The 26,048-nt window shown below is 37.0% G+C and overlaps 1 long non-coding RNA gene across 2 annotated transcripts in view; it reads right to left on the reverse strand.

Moving 5' to 3' along the window:
* Nucleotides 1-2,768: 2,768 nt before the first annotated feature.
* LOC122815960 overlaps nt 2,769-26,048 on the reverse strand; it is a 161,148-nt gene continuing 137,868 nt past the window's right edge. For both annotated transcript variants that reach the window (XR_006367019.1, XR_006367020.1), the window contains exon 4: nt 2,769-6,608. This is a non-coding gene — a long non-coding RNA (uncharacterized LOC122815960). The remainder of the gene's footprint in view (nt 6,609-26,048) is intronic.

Here is a 26,048-nt window from a genome sequence, read left to right on the forward strand (position 1 = left end):
AACGTCAACTAGGTTATAAGGGTTAGATAGTAAATATGAAAAGATCATTACAACTTTGATGTGAACAATCTGACAACATCCTGCATTTTGTTTATACAAATTTTGTGTACAATAGGATTATTGAAAATCCAGCAGCAAATATTGGAAAGCACATCTGCTTAGTGAAAAGCCTTTCATTACCTTATATGGCATCCAAAATATAAAAACAAAATCTTGACCTTCGGTCAGTGGATAAGAACAAAATGTCATAGACACAGGGATTTAATGCATTTCAGCTTTGAGTGAAATGTGAGACCAGACATATGTTATGCCCATAGTGTCTTTCTTTTTCAGACCTTTTCAAATTACAAGATAAAAAGAAATGAAAATACACAAAATAAAAATGAGAGTTAAAGGTAGTGTCACAAAATTCCATAAGTTTCAACACTGGGTAACCTGGAATGGAGGATGCTGATATTTCTACTACTACTGAAACATGGTTTAAAGATAGAAAATGCATATCTCATATTCCATTTATACCTCCATTCACTGTTGTACATCTGATGGATTGGTACTGGTACCTCATTCTTTGTAAAAGAACACCTAAGGCCAAAAACCAAACATAAAATCAGATCTAGAAATTGCTTAAACAATAATTAACACTGGTGATATGAAACAAAGTATCATAGGAATCTGTCTATATTCCCTGCAATGCACAAGGATTTCCTGATTTAAAAATTAATGAAAATAAAATCCTTATGGGAGATTTATACTACCAAAACGATGACTGGCCAAACTATGTAACATCAAATGAATATGCAAAAATACTAACTAGTTATGTAAATCAAAACAGTGTAGAACAAGTACCACCTATTCTTGCGTCCTGTGTGCAAATGCTGGTATCTTCAAAGTAGTTTGGAATATTCACGTGCAATTTTCTGGGCATGTTATTGGCATCATCATTTATAGAACTCCTTTGGGTTGTACTCCTACTCTCAAAGCTATGAGCATCAGTATTTTGAATTTTAATGAAAATATCATTTTCATGTCATAATATATAAAAATATGACTTTTATGTAAAAATGCATATTTCTGTTTGCCTAACATCACTGAAGCAATTGATATTTATGTTTTTGATAGTATTTATTTAATTGTTTTGAGTCTAAAGGAAAATAATAGCTACATTTTTATTGCAAACTGGCAAATGTTTCTCCTTGTCAGTCTTTGATTGTCATTATAACCTGAATTTGACCCTCTGTGTAAAAGCCAGTATATCTTTATTGCATCAATATATTAGAACATTCTTTTAAAACATGACAAGGGGATCCAGCTTTATTTAACGCAATATATAAGTCAACAATGCTAAAGGTAAGGAGAAAATAGCAGTTTGACTGTGCAGATATCATTCTACATTACTGTAAAATGTTTTTGCTCTAACATTTAAAATGACAGAAATATCAGTTTTCAAATATTTGTTATGAGTTCATAATAACAGAGTATAATCCACATGTATGACAAATTTATCAATGGAGTAAATCACACACAGACACACACACACACACACACACACACACGTGGGTGCGTGCACACACACACACACACACACACACACACACACACACACACACACACACACACACATCTCTCTCTTTATATATGTGTGTGTTTGTGTGTGTGTGTGTGTGTGTGTGTGTGTGTGTGTGTGTGTGTGTGTGTGTGTGTGTGTTTGTGTGTGTGCTGAATGGCAAAAATGTGTCATCTTAAAAAATGCATGTCTTCTTTTCCTACACATTTATTCCTGACAGAAGTTTCACTTGCAGTGTGATATTATGCGGTGAGCATTTTAATGTGTAAGAAAAGAAAAATGTACTTATTTGTTGGAATTGTTCTAAAGATATTTTCTGTCAAGGATGCTGGGAAATTATAGTAATAAAGTAACACTCAGAAAGTGAGACCATGGGCTGTCTTCACTGTGATCATAGATATCACTGACACTTGTTTCAGTCATTTGTACTTACAATTTGTCACAGTCAGCTATGCCCATTCTGATAAGGTACATCTACCAACAGTGAGCAGAGGTGACATAAAATGTCTACAAACAGAAGCCCAAGCTGGTACTTTATTTACACACATCCTGCTACCCCCACACCCTTAGAAAGAGTTTGCCCCTGCCAAGCCATATTAGCTGTTAGTTAACTGTGATAAAATATCATGTGGATGTCAGTCATTTACAGCCAGCAATTATTGCCACTTTATTTGCTGTGTATAGCTGAAATATATAATTGGGATGAAATAATAACAATAATAATAATAAAAACAGTAATGTATTTCAACTGGATTCAATCAAAAACACAGTGGTCCTGCCAAGCCAGAAAAAAACTGTTTTACTATGATAAAATGACAGTAGGTATCAATTATGTTCATCTGTAGACTGCCTATGTGAAAACAGTCATAGCCACTTTATTGACTGTATACACTTCAGATGTCTTTGAGTGAATAAATCAATAAATAATAGTCAAGGTAAAGTATTTCAACTCGTTTCACTCAATCATACTCTATCGTTGCCATGCTAGAGTAAATGTGCATATCACAACATTTGGTTTTACCTTGGTAGAACATTTAGATAGCAATGAACATTTCAAAAGTTATTCACTTTCATAAATATTCAGTTTCATGATTAAGAAGGTTGCATAGAAATAGCCTATATTTAAAAAAATACACATGCTACACATACATCTGCCTAAAAGCCCATGAAATAACTGTGTATACAAAATGATTAAAAGAAAGAAGAATCAACAATATTACTGGTTATAAAGAACATTGTTTTTACTTCTTTGCAGAATCCTGTGAATAAGGCAGACATTAATAAAGCAGACAAGTATAACAGATCTGAAATGCAATGCATTTGCTTAATTAAATTTCTTTTATTAGATTAGAACTCAAGTCAGTGCCCACAAAAATCATTTCATGGAATGGTTTGCTTCACTTATGTAGCCTAACAAATCCTTCATATTTGCTAAACTTGTTTCCATGGAAATCTGCTTCCTGTTTTTCTCTCTTGTACTTAAATAATTTATTCCTCATTTTTCCATTCTATTGCATATTGTACTTGCTTATTTAATCTTATTGATTTTTCCCAAATGAACATTAGTCATGCTTGAAAATGGACCATGGACCAATGTGGTTACTCAGTTAACAAATACAAAATAAAATTAAATACAAATAACAAAATGTACATGACTCAGGAGTTTGCTACATTGAAAACCTTATTATCCTTCATCTTACTGCTTTTAGTATAACATGAACATAGATGCAAAAATGGAATAATGCCTGCAATCAATAGTTGATATCTTTGCTTTAACCTAACATTATTTCCTAATGGCCACAGTAATGTATTTAAATAACAAGTTGCTGTCTGACATATATTGACCTACTGCAAACTAAAATACATAGTCTGCCTTCTTGGTTCATGAGATTTTCACTTTGATAGAAGATTAAGGATGTCTATTTTAACAAGGAAAATAATGGATCAGGATACAGCTCTCATCACTAGCAAATCATAGTAATTATTAGTCTTTTTGAGTGGTAAACGTCAGTACCTTTTCACCAGAAGTCACATAATTGGCCATGCTTTGACGACACTCCTGAGTGTAGATAGAGCAGGACACCTCAAGACTGGATGTTCCCATTGATGGAGGTGCTGGGTATGGTCACAGACCTTGTGGTCTGTAATACAGAATAGATGAGAAGTGCATTGTATGTTCCCTTAGAAATGGGTATGAGATAAGGAGAAAAGAAGCTGTTAAGGGAGAGAGTGTTCATCATGGAACTCTTAAAAGCACATTTTCTGTGTAGTTATTGTCCATGGATGTAAAGTCATGAAATGGAGAGAAGAATGGTTGATTTTTTTGTTTGATAGAAATTACCATTATGTAAAGTTATCAGTGGTCTGGTAAAATGACAACTGGGTTTATGAATGAATTCAGATGCAACAGTGGTGGAAGGAAACTAGCTAGAGGACTTCAGAGGAAAGAAAATGAGATGTATTTAAAGTACAGAGTAAAGCACTTGTATCATTAATTGTCGATCTCTAGTTAGAAAATGTATTTATGGCACTAAACTAAAATAAATCAATTCCAAGTACCTGCAGTGGATATGTCCATGGCGATAACAATTATGAGATAACAGATTTTTAAGACAAATGAATAACTAAATAAGGGGTTGCACTGGTGCAAAGTGTGTCTGGCATGAGTGATCATGCTTTTCAAAAACATGAAGCTGTCTTCATTTTTTCTTGGTGATGTATGTTTTCAGTTCCTGTTTATTTATCCTTTTGCAAAATACAAGCAAATCTTTTACATACTTGGTAGCTTTGCAATCCCATTCATTTTAAGTAGATATGTGAGCATCCTGTTTAAAGCACATAACATCAGGACAGAGTTAAAATATTTAGACAGGTCCAAATGGAAACCTGCAGTGGATGACAGAACACAGTTCACAGATGGGACACAGACATGCCCTGTTATCCCACATCACTAAAAGATCATAGAGTCCACTTCAACTGTGCCCATGCATGAATAGCAATGCTGCAAGATGCTCATCTTGGAATGGAAAAAACAGTTACTCAGCTGTGAATGAAGACACAAAATCAGTATCCCAACTTACACAAACTGTCAGGACTGTCACACTTTGGTTACACAGGTTGTACAGGTAGCTAATAAACATGCTACTTTGTAGGTGGTGAAGGCACGTGAAACATACCACAATGGAATTGAACTGCACCCTATGTATTCGTCTTCAAACATGTATAATTGTCTTTTCTGCTAATTTCTACTGAAGGACAAGCATCAGTATCATGATCTGCAAAAGGTAAATAAATTCTCTCTATGCATCCATGCCCCCTCCCACTTTCAGAATAGCTACTCACAATTTTTTCCTAGGTAATTATAAATCTAAATTAAAAACTCATAAAGCTCATCTGATTACCTTTGGTTGATATCTGCTAACACTCGTACAGGTATTACTGAAGGGATGGCAACTCCAGGAAATCAAAGAAAGTTTTGCTGTGTTTTTTCCATTAGTTTTTTTAGAAGTTTAATTTACAAGGATTGGTGAAATTTTTGTTAAAAAAGTTTTGGCCTAAGTAAAATAAAACAAAACTGTTTTTATTTGGGGGCAAAACATTTGGCTGTTGCATCATTTTTTTAAACATCCCTGCTGACATTCATGCATTGTATCAAATCAAAGATCATATAACAGCTAAAACATTATGTTTATTTGCTGACTCGATAACTATTCCATTATAACCTCTTATTTAATTATTTTAGTAGACAGTGTCTGTCTGTTGGTCCATTTAACCATCCATCTATTTGTGTATGTCTATCTATTTATGTATCTTAAATTAAAACTGGACCACGATGAAAAGAAAAACAAAATGAAAACAAAATGTCTGCTACTGAGTAATAGTCAACTATGTCAGCTCATGTAACTGCACAAAAAAAAATACCAAGGTGGTTACCGAGCAACAGACAACTCCATCTGGTTGTATAACCATGTCACTACTATTCTGGACTATCACTTTGACAAGATCCAGTGTTTTCCCTTATAGTCCATTAGTTATATAACTAAGACACTGTAAGGTATTCTCGTGTTCCAACACTACAACTGTTTTTCTATCCATTATACTTTCTGCTTGAAGTCCTGGGTGGAAGATGTGCTTTTGCTACCAATATGTCTTTTATTTGACGTTATATGCAGTATATGGAGCCACGACTGTTCCATGTGTGCCCACTTTCAGTGCATTATAGACTTCACAGCGATGCATATTGGGAAAGAGCACAGTATTACAGCCTTCTCTTTTAATTTATAACCATACATCTGTCATTATTAGAACGATACATCATTGCATCCTTTGCTATTATAAACATACATCAGTGTGAGACTGTTGTTTACGATGCTAGTCAGCTATCAGTCTTCTCTGGACAGTATCTGACTGTTGTGAGATCATGCACAGTCTCTTGTCAAACAGTGTAAAACTGTATCTTTCATTAACGCAGATTTACTTACATACTGCCAGTATATCAAAGTATCTGTTACACTTATACCTTACATTTGCTTATGAAAGCAATATGTACAATTTGGCAGAAACAGAAATATGAAATTACAAACTTCCTTTGCAGACAAAAGTTACTAGTTCCAGATATTTCCTTGATTTTAGAGACATTTTCAGTTTTAGTGAAGTACAGCTATGCCATAGAACCGAAAACATTTTAACATATTTGAACCTGCTATGAAATATTCTTGTCTATGCATTCTTCCAAGTAGTTAGTATTGTTCTATAATTTGTTCCACAGCAATATATCCTCTTAGCTATTGTATACTGACATGATTTTGTTTTGTACATAAAGGTTCTTTCTTCTATTGTGCAGTTTGTGTGACAAGTTTTTTTCCATTTGTTTAATCCATATTATATTTTTCAGTCACTCCAGTCAGAGTAGGAACACTCATATTTGCTGTTTTAATTTAAAAAATGCTGTAACCGTTTATTACATGCTGATCAGCAGCTACTTTGATTAATGTTGTCTGCCATCTTCCAAACAGACGTACAGATGGGGCATTCTTGGTCTCAGCTGCAAAAAAAAAAAAAAAAAAAAAAATGATTAAATGAGGTACTTTTGTAAAAGAGTAAATGTTTAGCCAAAGTATCCTTCAGTGTTACTTACTTTGCATGCCAGAAGTGTCACGCATCCTCTCTACCTTAAACCTGAGTATCTTACTCAAATATAAAGGCAAAGCTAGGTTGTCACTGCAGAACAAAAGTTTTCCTTAGCCTCATCAGAACTGCATATATATTCAGTAGAGTCTTTATCCTGACTTGTTCTGGATCCATTCTCTCTTCAAGTCAATTTTATATAGAAAAATATACTTTCTTACACTTCACTTAACCTATTTTTAATTCTTTCTTATAACTGTCCCTCCTTACCTGATGCTTTGTTCAAAAATGGTGTATTTATTTCTGATTTTTGCTGATTACTTTGAATTAATTGAACATTTTCACAACACTGCCTGATTCCTTCCTTCCCTTTCTGTGTATTTATTTTAAAGTTCTGCAGTGTTTGCTTTTTTGGCTCCCATCCTGTACGTACTACTGGAGATTCATGGTCCCTGGAACTATATATAGCACTGTCAGTGGAGTACATTTGCAGGAATTTAAATGGGGGGGTGTGGAACACATGCTGGTAAGATGTTTACCTGATACCATATTTGGGATGGACAGAAAACACAGACTTTAGGGATCATAGCATAATGCTGCAGTGAGCACGGATGTCATTGTCTACTTAAGGACAGGGATATGGATAACAGCCATGCGGGAGGTATCCATATCACTGTGGAAGGTGGTCCTTGAAAAGGAATATGCAGCACAATGTCCTTTAGGTAGTGGTACTGTGCTTTCTAAAAACTATCCTAGCATGTCCAGTTGTTAGCTGCTCTTTCTGTCATTATACTTTTAATCACTGAATTCAACACGTGTTATCTAATTCTGAAAAGGATTTTGGGTAGCCTCTGTTCTCATCCTTAACTCTGCTTATAATTAGCTTTAGAATCATGCTAGTCAAAAGATAGCTTTCCAGAGTTCTTGGTAAACCATGACTCAGAGGCACAAGACTACTTCATAGAATGGGAATAAAATGCTTGAATAATGGGCATTAGTTCAAGGTTCTGGCTTCACTGAGGTGCTGGTGTCTATACTGATGGAAGCAAGAATATACGTGCATGAAGGTCAACATCTCTCCAGAAGGATAACTGAAATCCTAAATAATACAGTTGATTATTTGGCTCCATATTACGTCCGCAAAAACCCCTTTCATCAAACGACTATTTGCCCAATTATAACCAGCGAAATCTACCTCTAATGACCATTTCATCGAATTTTCTCCTGGGGTAAAAAATGCTTGGCTAACCTAAATCCACACAAAATTTAAAACCCATCAAATTGGGGGGCTTTACCAATGTGGGGGGCTGTGCAACCCATACACCCTAACTAAATATACCAACTCTGAGATTGCACTACAGTGGGGAAAAGAGCAAATTCCTAATGATGGCCAGATGGTTTTTCCCCTAGGAAAAAATTGCTGAAATTGCCATTCATGGGAGTTAGATTTTGCTGGTTATCATTTGGTGAAGAGCCATTTGCTGAAAGGCGTTTTTGCGTTTGTAATATAGACACGATTATTTCGCTGACAACCACAAAAACTAGATGCATAGGATAGGTATTGAAAAGGACAATGGAAATCATAGTCCATTTTACATGACAAAATAAAGGTAATTTGTGAGCTAAATAGCAATCAAAGGGAGCTAATACTGAAAAGAGAAGATCAAACGGGAGAAAAATAGATGCAGTCTGCAGAAACAGCAAGGAAAATACAAAGTCATAAGAACACTAAGTGCAGAATTCAAATATTAGAAGTCTGTGTAGTAATCTGACAGATATGCAACCAGTTCTGTGGTCATGATGAATGAAGCTCTGACTGCATCTTAGATGACCAGTGTTCAGCTAGAGGCACAGGCAGTGGAGTATCCAAACAAGGCTGGCCTCCTAGAAGGAGGGAGACAGCTTTTGTCACTGCGTTGACAACACCTAGAGAAATGCAGGTGTAACACTGTAGCATATAGAGCCTAGAATGCCCACTCTGCAATAGGTGTGCCACTTGGTTGCAAGGTTGTGCAATGACAGAAGCACACCTGCACCCAATGAGGCAGCATTTGTGAAGCTTGCAGGCTGCTGAGGGGGTGGGGATAGGACAGTTCACAGGCTCTGAAGACTAACTCACTCCTTAATATCTGACTCTTGCCTCCATCCCAGTGGTGAAACAAACAGATAAATTGGGTGCAGAATGGGGAGGCACTTGACTAATCCTGTGGATTAAAAAAAAAAAGAAAACTATATGGTTTCAAAGAAAGGATGGTGTTTTGGGTTTGGTACAAAAAATATGGCACACAGAAAATTATAACTGGAAAATAAGCATACCACTGTGCCCAGTCTTCAGTAGGGACAGTGAGTCCAGTATACTTCTAAAAATAAACAAATAAACAAGGGGTAGGGGCAAGTTTAAATGGAAGCAATAAAACAACAAAACTTTAACAGCACTAGGCAGCAAGATAAGCTACTTCATTAGGCTGCAAGCAGCACCACTCCATCTCAAAGAGCCTATTCACCAGTTCTGCTCTGCAGGCACAAGTAAGAAGCTTCTAGGATAGTGCCACTAATAGAGTGAGGATTTTAAGGAATAACTGCGCTTCTGCAGAAATGGAAATCTAAACTATGAAACTTGTTTTGAAGAAGAAGAAGACCAAAAACATAATATAACACTCTACTACTCACTGCCTCTAACTTTCTGTAACATTCTGGAAAGTGGAAAAGGTCAAAGCATGCTGCGTGCAAGCTGCCTGGGTAGTAGTTCAGGCAGATCAGCCACGTAGCTAGGAGGAGGTTAATTTCCAAGGAGTGAAGAATAGATAAAGGGGACTTGAGTGCACTCATTTTTTGTTCTTTGCTTTATTTTTCATTTACAGTATTGAACAGCTGATATACAATCATCAAACTCTGTGACCATGACTCTGCATCAAACTCTACATTTAGTAAGCTTTGTTGAGTAATACGGCCATCAGCATTGATGGGGCCCCAGTTAGCACCAGGCCCTAGACATCCGATTAGGAAGCCTTGTGTTGGATCTAGCTCTGCAGTGAAGTAAAATAAAAGTTGGATAAATATCGCTCTTTATAAATGAAAGAAAGCCAAATATCAGTCGGGATTAAGCTAGGCACTTTGGGCCATGTTGCAAATAGAAACATCAGCACCGCCACCATCCCAGAGCTATACTTTGAACTGACCTTACTAGGTCGATCTGAGTAAGACGTTTTTTTTTTTAAAGTTATGTTAAGGACATTGGAGAGGAATGTGTTATTATGCGTGTTGGATTTACATATGCCAGATGTTAACTATAGCAGTAGGCTGCAGTAATTTCAAGTGTTATTTCATAAAATGTTTTACTTTCAAGAAGACTGGAGGCAGTACTTCAGATCTGAAAGCAAGTTGCCAAGGGAAAATGTAATCACCTATAGCCTAATAATTCTCTACAGAATTAGATGCAGAGCCGTGTAAGTTAAATGTGATGTCAGTGGAATTTAGGAGAGCTGAATTAAAAAATGAGATGTTTCCTAAGAATGGTCTTTTAAAAGGCAAAAGGGTGGTGTGGAAGGACAATAAAAATAAAATAAATAAGTATACTAGTAATTACTCTTATATGAGAGCAAATTAAAACTGCTAACTGCCACAAAAATAAATAACATAGTGCAGAAAGGCATGCTAATATTTTGTGAAGAAGCAAACAGGAACGGTAATACATTTAGCTTGCAAGAAGCAAATCATGTAAATCTTCTTAAATGAAACTACTAACTGGACAAAGCATCCACCTAAATCAATTAAACTAAATGATACAAAGCCCATTACACATCTACGTAGAAAAAAATAATGCATAATTTCTTTAAAAATAATGGACTCAGATATTCCAACAACTGGCACTCCATCAATTAAGAAAAGGCTACATACAGATATAAGCATCTAAATATTTCAGGACATAATATCCTTACCAATGCTAGTATCTGTTCATAACCCTCTGGGTAATTTTAGCTAAACGGATTTGCCCAGAATAGATTAATGCATTTGGGAAGAAAGAAGAGATTAAAAGGGTCAAAGGTGATTTCAAAGGAGTAGTCCAGAGAGCTGACTTCTGTTTGCTCTCTTGAGCTCCTCGTCTCAGGCTCATTTTCACAATATTAACTTTTTAGATGTGAAGCCATGGTCACTGCTAAAGCATCAGCACTTAAACATGATATAACAATGTACTACTTTAGTTTTTTCTTGTGGATTTCATGCAGACATTTGTGCACTTGTGTATTCTAATATGTAAGCTCTTATGTCCTGATATGCTTAGAATATTTTAGACTTAAATTTAATTATGTACACTAAATAAAGCATGCTTGTACAGCCAAAGAAATGCATACTCTTAAACTGTTTCTATGAAGTAAGTTTTTTAATGATATGTAAGAGGGGTGCAGTAATTGTTTGTTTTTTAATGATATGTAAGAGGGGTGCAGTAATTGTTTGTTTTTTAATGATATGTAAGAGGGGTGCAGTAATTGTTTGTTTTTTAATGATATGTAAGAAGGGTGCAGTAATTGTTTGTTTTTTAATGATATGTAAGAAGGGTGCAGTAATTGTTTGTTTTTTAATGATATGTAAGAAGGGTGCAGTAATTGTTTGTTTTTTAATGATATGTAAGAAGGGTGCAGTAATTGTTTTACAGTGAAAGCTCCCTTAATGATAGAGCCTGCTTTTGACTGCAGTGTGTGTAGGTTAATAACTGCACAGACCTTTTCCTTTCTCGTAGATAGAGGTCAGTGGCTTATGTTCAGAACTACTGAATGTAGATTACGCCCTTAAATTGAGACAATAAGTAAAGACAGCGTTTGTGACTTCCCTAAGCTGGTGACAAAAAATCCCAGTTAATATGTTCATTATTGCCTTCTGCAATACATTTTAAACCGTTCTGGGTCACTGAGGAGCTGGAGTCTATCCCAGCACTTAGTGGGTGTAAAGCAGAGATCCTAATCTAGGATAGGATGCCAGTCTACCACTGATTGCACATAAACACAAATTCACACATGACACACATCCCTATGGACAGTTTGGAGAATTGTCAGTTCACTTACACCTTTGTCAGTTCACTTACAACATCTTTGGGATGTGGGAGGAAATTAGACCACCTGGAAAAACCCATGTGGACACGAGAACATGCAGACTTCACAAAGAAGACACACCAGTTATAAACCAAACTGGTAAACCAGGCTCTGTGCGACCACAATGCTAAATGCTGTGCCTCTATGCTGCTCCAATTTTGTTTTAAACTCCTGCTCTTCACTTTTCTTTAAATCACTGATGTTCATTCTCTATACTGTGTTCAAATAAATAGTTCAAAGAGCATTGAATTTATGTATACTTCCTCAACCACATGGAAAGATCCCTGAAATGCTGTTGGTCTTAATGTAGGAATATATTCTTAAAGACTATAGTGTGGGACTCTTGGAGACTACAAAAGAGCAACTTCACCATAAGTTATTCATACAACGGACTGTGTATCGTTCCAAATTATTTTGGACTATAAAAACTCAGTCCATGCTTTTGACGTCTCCTTTCACAGACACATTCTAGTTCAGTTTCCATTTGTAGAAATGTCTCACATCCCAAGAAAATGTGATATGTTAAGATATTCTTAACTGCATGTATATGATGAAAAAACTGAGTTAAGACAGAATTTCTGCCAGGCAGTTTCATTGTAAGTTAATTCTTTAAAGTCCCATCTGTAGAGTTACAGACCGGAATGTCTAAGAATTTCATTCCATACAACTAAATCTACAGTGAAAAATGTAGGTCATTGTTACTCTCCAATGGTAATTTACAAATGCATTAAATATCTTTACTGTCCTCTCACCAGATGGTGTGCATATTATCAAAACATTTTGAAAGAGGTAAAGAGTCATAATAAAGTTTCTACCCTGCTTCATTAATATGTTTTTTTTCTACATGCTGAGATGGAGACTAACAGCGAATGCAGAACCTCTGCAAGGAGCAATAATCCAACTAAGGCTGCATTATCCAGTGTTACAGTTTGTCGAAGTCTGTGTTGCTTGGGAAAATCTCTTTTCCAAAGTAAACACAATAAAAATTGAATCCAGAAGTATAAAAAAAACAAAAATAAAAAATAGTTTCTACAAAATGTTATCATAATCACCAATCCCCTCTGCTCATTTCCTAAATGTGGCTGGGGTGTTGAGTCAATTTTGGGGTGTTGAGTCAATTGTTGCCAGTTCTCTTGATTCAGAACTGCTCCTTCTCAAGCAGTCATGCCTGACTGTCCCAGGTGTTATCTCATGCAATTCATTCAGCCACCTCTTTGTTGCACATCCATGTTTCCTCTTCCTTTCTTCCTGTGTATCCCAAATCGTCTTCACCGTATTGTCTTCTGCTTTCCTGCACACGTTCCCGAACTGCCATCATCTCGTGCCTTTGGCCTTCTCTGCAATTGAAATGAGTTTAGCTTCTTGCTCTGATGTCCTCATCTCTTCATCTGCCCCATAGTGTGCATCCTTCCTCCCATCCCAGCCACTTCAACTCTATTACCTCTAGCTTCTTCAACTATCCTTCTACACATCTCAGGCACTTCAACTCCATCGTCTCTAGCTTCTTCAGCTTCTGTGCATTCAATGTCCAGGCTTCTGTACCATACATAACTACTATTCCCACCACTGTCTTCTATACCTTACTTTTCAGCTTCTTTGGCATTCTTCTGTCATACACCACCCTTGACACTCTGTCCCGGTTGGCTGCAGCCCCATTGTTTCTAGCTTTGATCTCTTCATGGAGACTTCCCTTCACCTCATCCACCCCCACCAGTTACTTTCTACATTACTTTTTTATTCCTGGTGTCTCAAGTACCCACACATGCTTCAAGAGATAAACTGTTACATGCAACTATTTAAATAGCATAAAATAAAAGAGTGTGAAATCAATATCAACTAAATAAGTAACAATCAGAAGAAGGCATACCAGGAAACTTCCTTATTTAATGTAAAAAGCACTATACTAGTATACTTTAAGATAGAGACAGCTTCTGTCTTACAAGTATGGATTTATTTAAATTCTCTGAAAGTCTTGCATGTGCTTTTAGCCTTGCCAGAAAAAAACAAAAACTTAAATAAAGGTATACAAACAACTCAAATGAATTGTCTCAAAATGTTCAGCAACTGTATTGTCAGAATTACCTGCACAAAAGTCTTTAAGGTATTTTTTGATTCTAGCCCTAACTTATCTAACAGTTTTAACACTATAATATAAAACACAGTGGCAGGTAATTGCATGCACTAACATTGTTGTGTGCAGCAATTTAACAGGGGGATAGGGAGTTGCGAGAGTAAGGGAAAATGTTTCATTTGGTGTCAGGGATGTGCTTGTGCATATATGGACAGACTACTGAAGGGATCATTGGGAAAATGTTTCATTTGGTGTCAGGGATGTGCTTGTGCATATATGGACAGACTACTGAAGGGATCATTGGGAAAATGTTTCATTTGGTGTCAGGGATGTGCTTGTGCATATATGGACAGACTACTGAAGGGATCATTGGGAAAAGGTTTCATTTGGTGTCAGGGATGTGCTTGTGCATATATGGACAGACTACTGAAGGGATCATTGGGAAAAGGTTTCATTTGGTGTCAGGGATGTGCTTGTGCATATATGGACAGACTACTGAAGGGATCATTGGGAAAAGGTTTCATTTGGTGTCAGGGATGTGCTTGTGCATATATGATGGGACTACTGAAAGGGGGATCATTGGAAAAAGTTTCATTTGGTGCATTTGGTGTCAGGGATGTGCTTGTGCATATATGGACAGACTACTGAAGGGATCATTGGGAAAAGGTTTCATTTGAAGTCAGTGAAGTGCTTGTGCCTACACTGGCAAGACTACTGAAGGGGATCATTGGTGGAACTGTTTTATTTGGTGTCAGTGAAGTGTTTGTGCATACATAGGCATACTGCTTAGAGTTAGAGGAGGGAGTTTGTTTTGGTTTTCTCTCACTCTGTGCTTGTTTATGGGCAGAGAGCAGAGAGATTTGAAAAATGTTTTTTTTTTTGTGCATGAAAAAAAAAACTAATGAAGGGATTGAAAGGTTTTTTTTTTTTTGGCTTGGGCATACTTGGACATACTACTGAAGTGATGGCTTGGGGAAAATGTTTCATTTGGTGTCAGTGAAGTGCTTGTGCATACATGGGCAGATTACTGAAGGGATCTTTGGGGGAAATGTTTCAAAAACTGCCAAAGTGAACGCTTAACAAAATAATTAAGTTTGTGTTAGTTTAGTGCTTGTGCATACTTAAAAAAGCTACTGAAGGGATTGCTGGGGAAATAATTAATTTGTGTGTCAGTGAAGTGCTTGTGTATACTTGGACAAACTATTGAGGGGATGGTTGAGGAGAAATTCATAGATTGCAACTCAGATATGAAAGGTGACACACCACATTTAACAAGGGATGTGTGTACCATGCAGATACTGGACTATGAATTGTAAGAACACCTCATTAGCATACACCACTTTGCCAAAGTTTCATACCTCATTAGCAAATACTGCTTTACAAAATGTCTTATTTGCATCTCATTATACTCAAGGCATCTTACATTAGCTTAAATAGCCTCTTTGAATCTAGCCTTTGCTACACTCATTCGTAAACATTAGGGATACCCTTATCGCATTTGTGCAAATGACTATGAATACAGGCCTATAAATAGAAGGAATCATCAGCACAACTTCTGTCAGTACTGGATTGGCAAATCAGATATAGCAGCATTAATGAGCAATGTTCACTACGTTAGCTGCCATTTCTGAATAGCTAGTTACAAAACAGATAGGAACTCCTGAACTACTACCTTCAAGTGTTGGAACAAGAAATTGATATTGTTCATTACAATCACAGTTCTAATTTACTCCGTCTACATTATTTTTGTCATCCAATAACATAGTAATAGAGAGATATAAAAACTCCTATCTTTGAACATCTACAAACCTCACATTTCATCATAAATTAAATTTTCACAAATACATACTCTTGTAGCTGTATTAAGCTCCCAAAACAGAAAACGACTTATGCAGGTGGGGGGATCATAGCTGGAAGCTAGCAAAAAATTGTTAGCCTGCATTAAGGTGTGATATATCATGGAGCTATATTACTGCTAGGCTCAATCCATAGGTGTGGATGTAAGAAGTTCAAATATAATCTCAATCTACTACTAGAAATAGATGTCTTTCTGGTCATATTTAAGCAAGTTTATAAAGTCCTGAAATTCCTTTTTGACAATCCTAGCTATAAACAGTAAGTCATCAACAAACAGGCATAAGAGATGACATGCTATTGAAACAATGGAGCACTAAAAATATACATATGTACAAAACGTCTCAAAACGAGTTTACTCTGAGGCAAACACTGTCCCCATAGCAGTAGCTTGGAATAGCAAAAAAAAAAAAAAAATACTTATTCTAAAAGATGAAATATTTCTGGGTTACACAAAATGTTAACATGTACAAACCAATGTGTTTTTCAGGCACTTCAAACATCAAGGAGGAAGCAGCTCCCAAACCAGATTGCTGGAGTAAATGACTATATAAGGATTTTATAAAAAGAATAGCTTAACAATAGTCAGGTCGGAATAAAATCCTTCACAGTTTTGATAGAAGATTATCAAGATTATCAGTCATGAATATAAGAAACAGATGGCTTGACACAAGGCTGCAAAAGCTGTGTAGAAGGTGACCAATTTTGTCCAACGTGGTGGTACGGCGGTAGCATTGTTACCTCACAGCAAGAGGTTCTCCAGTTTGATTCACGGCTTGGCTTGAGAGTGCCTTCTGTGTGGAGTTTGCATGTCCTCCCTGCGGTTGGATAGCGCTTGAAAGACATGCGTGCGTAAATGGGCATGCCTTTGTTGAAGGTTGGGCATCGAGCTGGCACCTCGGCATTTTGTAAAAAATCTACTGGCAATCATTAGCGGACTGGAGTTCCGCTGTGGCGACCCCTTACCGGGAAAAAGCCGAAAGACAAACAACAACAACATAGTTCCACATTAGGCTACTGCAGGGTAATCAGATAGCCATAACACAGATGTACGACTGTTTAATACAGAATAAAAATGGAGTACAAAGTCTGTCTACACTTGTACTGGATCTCTGCATCTTATTCCTACAGTGGATCAAGAAACCATTCTATTCCATAATGAATTTATCAGTGGGACCCTCTGTTAATTGTTAATCCCTCACAAGTTCCATACATGTGGGTTTATATTCTTCTGATAAAAATTTGATAATATTGCTCCCTTGTGCAAATGTTTAATTATAAATTCCGCATGTCTGACTCTAACTTTCTGATATCTCAGTGCTTGGCATTTTACCTAATGTTATATATAAATGGGTTACCACAGGTGAATAATGACTTAAGTTTATGAATAACTATAAATTTTATGAATAACTATAAATTTCACTGTAAAAAAAGCACCAAATGTAGCAACTTATTTGCCATTCTCACATAAAGACATGCATTGTATCAATGTGGCTTTGTTGAACCCATGTAGTTTTGTTCAACCAATATACCCAGCAATCTAATTGGTTTTCCAAATACACATTTAATGAGGTTATCAACTATACAGTTACTACATTAGTTACAGCCTCGTTTCCAAAACAAAGTACACCTGTTTATCACAGCTACAAAGGGATGGTTATTTTTAAGGTATGATGCACAAAATCTGTTATGAATTTTCAATGGCAAAAAATTAATCACAGTGTTATGAATTGATCCATCTAAATGGAAATTAAAAACATGTATGAGTGCGGTTTCTTGTGTGTGATGAAGTCCTCACAAATTTGATGCAGGACGTCTTGTCCATTGCACTCTCATCTTTCAGACTACAGGCTTGGTATATTCACAACATGGAAGTTAAGTGCTATCACCCCCTTACAAAAAGTGTAGTTTGCAAAAGTGTAGTTCTGTGCTATGGATATGAACTACAGAACACATCTCACATAGACATACTAATCATAGGTTCATAGGATGATACTAGGCTATTGACCCTTTGGCCCCTGTAAGCCTAGCCAATAATTTTGGCCATGTTCCCTCAAAGTCAGCACCTGTTTCCCCTGTCCAGCAGGGACACAGGTGGGATCCCAGAGGTATTTTTTCTGTTTCCCATCCACTCATCCAGGTTCCTCTTAAAGAGGGCTAGAGAGGTACTCTGCTTGACATGGAGAGGTAGTCTATTCCACAGATGGGGGAGTCTTTGGGACACAAATCTATCCCACCAACAAGTTCTATTAATGTCACAGAGCAGGTTAAGGCCTTGCATGCAGGTTGCACGAGTGGAGTTTGTCTTATGGATATGCAGCAACCCCATCAAGGCTGGGTTTGAAATGGTCTTGTATGCCAGACACAGGTCACCTCTGAGCAGTCATATGAGATAGAGTAGAAGGACAGGGCTTTTAGCCTATCTGTATAGGATAGGTGTTTGAGACCCTGGATTTTCCTGGTCATGAGCCTCTGAGGTCTCTCCAACTGCTGCATGTGCTTAGCAAGGTACATGCCAAAGGTGGCATTGTACTCAATAATGGGTCTGATAAGGGAGGAGTATAGGGATGTTATGACCTGCTTGTTCCTGGATGAAATGCCCTTATTTATGAGGTGGGCCGTGTAGAAAGTCTTCGGCACAATGGAGGCAATGTGGTGGTCAAAAGTCAGGTTGCTATCAACCTGGGTGCCCAAGTCTCTCACAACTGATTACATGCTTAGTATGTTGTTATTAATGTGATAATTAGTGGGGATGACATTTTTCCCAAAGGGGATACTGATGCATTTCTTGGCATTCAGTTTGAGGCCATGCTTCTGACACCAGTCATTAGTTTGGGTAAGGCCCTCTTGGAGGATGTTCACATCACTAGGGGAATTTAAGACAGCGCCCAGCTTGCAGCCATCTGCAAACTTGGTCAGCCACAGACCATGGGTTTTGGCTTGCACCTCAGAAAAATATATCCCAAACAGTAGAGGCCCCAAGACCGATCCTTGGGGTACATCACTTGTTATGGGTCTACTACTAGAGGTGGCTTCCCCTACTTTGACTGAGTGGGTTCTATCAGTGAGCCAGTTAGCTACCCATCTGGTAACATTCAGGTTGGTGCATGGCTGGGAGAGTTTATCTATTATGCCCAATTAGGAAATAGTGTCAAAGGCTTTGGCTAGGTCAAGGTAGACAGTGTGCACCGTCCTCCCCTCGTCCATGGCTTTGGCGGCTGTTTCAAAGAAGTCAACCAGGTTTAACAGGCATGATCTCCCTTTGACAAAACCAAACTGTGTGGGGTCAAGAATTTGGAGGTTGGCAATGTCCTTGTTTATAAGGTCCATGATAATGCGTTCCACAGCCTTGCAGATCAGGCTAGTTAGGCTGATGGGGCTATAATTGCCTGGATCAGTGGATGCTCCATCTTTCTGTAGAGGGATGACAGTGGCTGCTGGGATGAAGCCAGTGCTCAGGCTTTGGTTGAATAGGGTGTCTAATGTTGCTGAGAGCTCATGCCTGAGTTCATGTAGGATACAGCCAGGGATGTTATCGGGTCCCACGGAGACTGTATTTTTTGCCTTTGAGAGAGCATTAAGGGCCTGCTCCCTGGTGATAGATACTGTTTCTCATCTCTTGTTTTGTTATTGTAGTTTAATCTTTTTACTTCATAACTTTATCAGAATATCGTCCACTAGATTACTATATAAAAGGAATTGTATTGTAGAAATAAAACCTAGGGTTAATGCTGCAGTGTTCAGCCATGTTGTTTTGTTTTTTCATCGACTCTGTGAATGATCTCTGGTGACACTATCCATGAAGTCATGACCTACGGTAGGCTGACGGAGTCATGTCCTGCTGTATGCTGATGGAATCATGTCCTGCAGTATGCTGATGGAGTCGTGTCCTGCAGTATACTGATGGAATCATGTCCTGCAGTATGCTGATGAAGCCAGGTCCTATGGTATGCCGATGAAGTCATGTCCTGCAGTATGTTGATGGAGTTGTGTCCTGCTGTATGCTGATGGAATCATGTCCTGCAGTATGTTGATGGAGTTGTGTCCTGCTGTATGCTGATGGAATCATGTCCTGCAGTATGCTGATTAAGTCATGTCCTGCAGTATGCTGATGGGAGTCATGTCCTGCAGTATGTTGACGGAGTCATGCCCTGCTGTATGCTGATGAAGTCATGTTCTGCAATATGTTGATGGAGTCATGTCCTGTGGTATGTTGATGGAGTCATGTCCTGCAGTATGCTGATGGGAGTCATGGCCTGCAGTATGTTGATGGAGTCATGTCCTGCTGTATGCTGATGAAGTCATGTCCTGCAGTATGTTGATGGAGTCATGTCCTGCAGTATACTGGTAGAGTCATGTCCTGCTGTATGCTGATGAAGTCATGTCCTGCAGTATGTTGATGGAGTCATGTCCTGCAGTATACTGGTAGAGTCATGTCCTGCTGTATGCTGATGAAGTCATGTCCTGCAGTATGTTGATGGAGTCATGTCCTGTGGTAATTTCATGGAGTCATGTTCTGCAGTATGTTGATGGAGTCATGTCTTGCAGTATGCTGATGAAGTTATGTCCTGCAGTATGTTGATGGAGTCATGTCTTGTGATATGCTGATTGAGTCATGTCCTGTGGTATGTTGATGGGACAGTCTGATACCTCACAGTATTATCTGTGGGGCACATCACACAGAACCTAGCTGATGCACCACCTGAAACAATAAGCCCCCCAACCCATCTAGGTCAAGAACCATTTTGCTTGGAACAAGGATACTTGATTAAGATATGGAGAGTTGTTCTTCTTCTTTCGGCTTTTCCCAGTTAGGGGTCACCACAGCAGAACTCTGTTTCGCTAATGATTGGCAGTAGATTTTTACAGTGCCGAGGTGCCAGCTCGATGCCCAACCTTCAACGAAGGCATGCCCATTCACGCATGTCTTTCGAATGCCACTCAACCATGGGGAGGACATGCAGACTCCACACAGAAGGCACTCCAGCCAAGAATTGAACGGGAGAACCTCTTGCTGTGATGCGACAATGCTACCGCTGCACCACCGTGGCTTTTTTGATTATGATATGGACAGTATGCTGCAGATTTGCCCTTCAATTGGTGGCACTTTTCAAGTTTCCTGCATGTAAAGAAATCTTACCAGCTTTTCTACCCCTAAACAAAATTTCACCCTGTGTGCCACTAAAGTATTGCACTTCAGCACACACCTCCCATAGGACAGCAGGTCAAATTTAGGTTTGTTTTCTTTCATGCTGTCTGTTCATACCACACTTATCATTTCTAGATTCATCCACTACAAGGTTGCACATAGGGGAATTTGCATCCTTGCAATATGTCCTAAAGGGAACTTTGGTGACTGGAGGGTTGGGAGGGTGGCCTAATGGTTAAGGTGTTTGCCTCACAAACACAAGGTGCAGGGTTTGAGTCTCACAAGGGATAATTGGCTAGGCTTAAAATGGCTCACAAGAGCAGTTAGCTTAGTGCTAACCTATGAACCTATATCTTGTATCAGTGAGATATACAGCTAGCCATTGAGATAGTTTACCATATGCATCATTTTATCAGCAGGTCATAGCTTTGTGCTGTCCAGTGTTAATGGAGAGGTGTAGATATGCTGATTAAAAACATAGTCTACAAATAATACCCTGGCATCATGAGCTTCTGTAACATAATCTTTCATCTTTTATAGTCCACAATGGACAATTTCTGAAGATTTCAATTTATTGCAATTTATTAGTACTAAAGTCACTAGATATTCACCACTGTCAGTTTGAAATAAATTCTCCTGACAGTACCACTACACTCTTGGAATTTTACTTAGGTTATGGATTCAAGAAGGAGTTCATGTTTCTATGTCATGCTTACCTTCTGCCGTTGTTTTGGTTTAGGTGCAAGTTAGCAGAGGAATATCTGTCACACCAGCAGTTGACCATCAGTGTGATCTACCTACCACTTGGCATCCCTTCATCTGTCTTTATTGTTTAACATGCATAAGCAGACACTGTACATCGAGTCAAATACAGATTCATCGAAATGTGTCCTATATGGTGGACAAAGTCTTCCTATGCCTACAAAGCACAAGACTATGGTCCCTGTAGTCAAATAACCATCTCCAAGGTCACTCATCTTAGAAAAAAGATATAATCACTTTCATAGATTTCTTGTTTGGTAGGTTCATCCCTGACTTTAATAACTACCTGTGTAAGTCTTCCTCTTGTAATGCATGCTCTTTTTATTGTGATCTTATTGTATATTTACTTATTTTTTGGTTTAAAGCTACATTTAGCAATTTTAACATTCTGTGATATTACTCTGCCTACCTGCCAACCCCTTGCATTCCCTACTTATTTTTAGAGACAGTTCAGAGCCATAGAACAAAAATTATGTATGATCATGTATCAGAAGCCTTATAAACAAAGACTAAAAGTGCTTTGCGTACTTAGTATTAAAGAAGAATGAGGACAACCATGATTTTCAAGTAATAAGAATTAATCCATAAAGTCCAAGTGGGAACTATATTTCAAAAAAGCAGGTTTTGAGAGCAAAAGAACAAAGTATCATGATACAAGATTGGCAGCACATCTAAGATAAAAGTAAGTAACATTTCATATAAAAAGTGGTTAATTATTTAAACATCTTTTATGAAAAGTTAATATGGTCAAACAAATGAATGAGTGTCTGCCAAAAATTTGAAGACCAGAATGGTGATCCTCAGAACTGTGGAACTGCAAGTATGAATGTGGGGCAATACATAGTACAGCCAAGACTGCAGTTTTTTGGGATATTATCCCTAGTCTGACATATAGCGAGTTCACTCATCTTTAGGATACAGAAGTATCAGTGGTGTGAGGGTTGCTTATGGAATAGCAAGTTTTGGAATACCCAGCTTAAAGAACATTAAGATAATAAAGAGAAAATATAAAGTTTGAGAGAGAAGGAGAGAGCAAGAGAAAATACAAAGAAAAAATATGAGATGTATTTCTTGTAACACTAGATGACATGTCAGTTTGGAAAGAAACACCATGGAAAAGAAAAATATATATATATCTCTGGTTTTAGTTTCAAGCTATGTTTAGGAGAAACTGCGGTGTAAAGACACAATTTAGATAGAAAGAAGAAAAGAGTGTATGCAGTTTTTGCAGATTTATGACATTATCAACTTACAGTAAATGTGGCTAATATGGATAATTATACTGCTAATTGGCATGATTATGAAAATGTTGAAGTAAAAGCGAAGAAAAATGGCGCACAAAGGAAGACTACCCATCTTAATTAAAATAGCACATTTGACATCTAAGCTACGACAAATAACTGATAAATACAGTTTGATGTTTGATAGATGCTGATTATTATGGTCGGTTGTTATGTATAGGAAATATAAATATGTCATCAATGAATAAAGAGAAAGGAAATAGCATGTGGGAAAAGTTTGATTAAACTATAAATAATAACTTGGCTACATACAAATGGGAAATTCTTACTAGTGATGTCAATATTCACACATGTCAATTCAAAAAAGCTTTCAAAGTATTTAATGAGAAAATAGAAAGGTATATCTGATGATAACAAAGTTAACATTTACTGGAAGAACAAACTGAAAATTATTGAAAAAAACAATTTGAAAATAAATGGAGAAGAAAGGGTCAAAGGTGTATGTATAACATTTTTAATAAGTAAGGGGGGCTATACAATTGATTATATCATACTAGAAAAAAGATCAGCAATTGATCTTTCTGTTTCAGTTCTTATGAGAACTGAAAGTAATCACTTCCCTATTAAGAATTAAAGTGATCCAATGGTATGGGTTTAATGCCCTCAGCTTCCATTGTTTAACTGTGAGAGTCTGAACAAGTCATTTAACCAGACAGCACTCTTGGGCTGAGTCTGAAAAAAGACTATGAGGAACAGTGGTCTTCCCTAGAAAACAATTACAAATAAAATAAATAAATGTAACAAATGCAGAACATTTATTTCAGGTAGACAGGGAAGGAAATAATATATCTGAATGTAATACACGAATGAAATTCAAAGTATCAGGCTTCGAATGGTAGTCTATAAGAAACATACTAAGAAACTCCCTAAATGTGATAGAGACATGAAGAAATTCTGATAATCTCTGCATGTTGCTAGAAGAAATTAGAGAGATAGCATATCTCACATTCTAAACAAGACCTAGAAGATGTAAAATTCAAAAACATAAGTGGTGGTCTAACAATGGTTATCAACAAATAAAACAAAAAACATATCTTACACAGTGTAGGAAATGGATGAAAACAAAATAAGAAAAAGTACAAAGAAAATATTAAAAAAAATAAATGGAAGTAGAAAACATTTGATTAGAGAAAATAAACTAATTCATATTAAACAGCAATGGGAAAATGTTAAAGGTTATAAAAATGAAAAAAAAACAGAAGATTTTGGAAAATGATGTGGCAAAGACTGAATAAAAATGCTGATATATATGAGGTTATTTTACAAATAGTTAAGAATGGTTAACTATTATATGGAGATGTTCCACCATGAAAAAAAATTGGAAGAATAAAGATGTTAAAGAGAAGTGTACAATATTGGAATTTGCTTAAATCCTCCCCCAACTGAGATGATCTTAAGAAGGCTAAGAAATAATAAGCTTCTGGCCTAAATGGAATACCTAATGAATTATTTAAAAATATAGAGATATTTGGGCAAACAATTTGGGATTCCTTTGACATCATCAAGCTGTTTTCAAGGAATTTGATGTTAAAAATGTTATATGCAAACAATGGTGATAGCAATGATAGTAATAATTGTGTTTTTAAAAGAACAAGTTCTTTCATGCCTAAGTTAAGTCCTCTAATTTCTGCATTTGAACAAGTCTGTATAGATGATGCATATAAAGTATTTTATGAACAAAAAATGAATCATCATAGGAATAAGTGGCATAACTTATCTGAAGATGAATATGCAGCACTAAAGAATTTACAAGTGAATCCATCTATCATGATACGACCTGCAGATAAGGGAGGGCAAATTGTTATTTTAGATAGAATAGATTATGATAGAAGAATGTTTTTGTTATTAAGTGATGGTACTCTTTACCAGACTATCAGCATGACACAAGTTAATAGGATGATATCATATGTATACAATAGGATAAGGGAAATGGCCAGAATGAATCTTATTGATGAAAGCTTACTTAATTATTTTCCTATATTTAAACCTATAATACATATAATTCAAGGCTTACCTAAGATACACAAAAATAGGGTAGATCCCCCCATGAGACCCATTGTAGCTGGCAGCAATTGGTGTACAGAAGCTATCTCCATTTTTCTTGAAAAGTTCCTGTGGAAACTTTTGGAAAATTCAAACCACATATTGAAGGACACTGAACAGTTCATCAGGGATTTGTATACCTTCAACTGTGAAAGAGAACAACAGGGTAGAGTGAAAAAGTTATTATTAGTCCCACTTGATGTTGTGTCACTCTTCACAGTTATTCCCAATGAATATGGGACTCAGAGTGTTATCACATTAATGTCTGACACACAAATATATGACAATAATAAAATGAATTTGATACAATCCCTACTGGACTTAGTCCTAGGAAACAATGTTTTCATATTTAGAGATAAAATATATCTGCAATGCAATGGGGTAGCCATGGGAACATCATGTGCTAACAGTTATGCTAATGCTGTTATGCTGAAATGGGAACAGGACAATATAGTTACAAGTCAATTTAAGGATGATGTCCTGTTCTTTCGTAGATTTGTGGACGACCTCTTTCTGTTATGGGATGGGTCCATAGAACAACTGATGCTATTTCTTGAGTATATTAACACCTCAACACACTTTCTTATATTTACTATGAATTGGTCATATAGTAAGGTCAACTTTCTTGATGTCTCCATCTTACAGGAGCCGGATGGTAAATTAAGCACTCAAATGTATAGGAAGGAGTACCATGTCAACAGCTTACTAAGCAGAGACAGTATGCATCCTCAATTTGTTTTCAGGAACATAGTACAAAACCAGGCATATAGGGCATCCAGATTGAATGCCAGAGAGTCAGACTTTATAACACAACTTGATAAGACAGTTATAGATTTAACAGAAAGAGGTTATGACCAGAAGCTTGTGAATTGAAGCATTGGCACTGTTAGAAAACTCAGACAGGGCAGAGCCAAACCATACTTTTCAGAACGAACTGAAGATATTACTTTGAAAGTAAAAACTACACAGAAATTAAAAATGTGCTTTAGGTATTCGAGAAATATAAGACATTATACAAATATCATAGATAATAATTGGAATATTCTGACTTCTGATCAACAAATTTGTGATCTGATAGGTAAGCATCCAC

Source organism: Protopterus annectens, chromosome 11.part0 (assembly GCF_019279795.1).
Source record: "Protopterus annectens isolate FY-2018-M chromosome 11.part0, PAN1.0, whole genome shotgun sequence".
Classification (NCBI taxonomy): Eukaryota; Metazoa; Chordata; order Ceratodontiformes; family Protopteridae; genus Protopterus; species Protopterus annectens.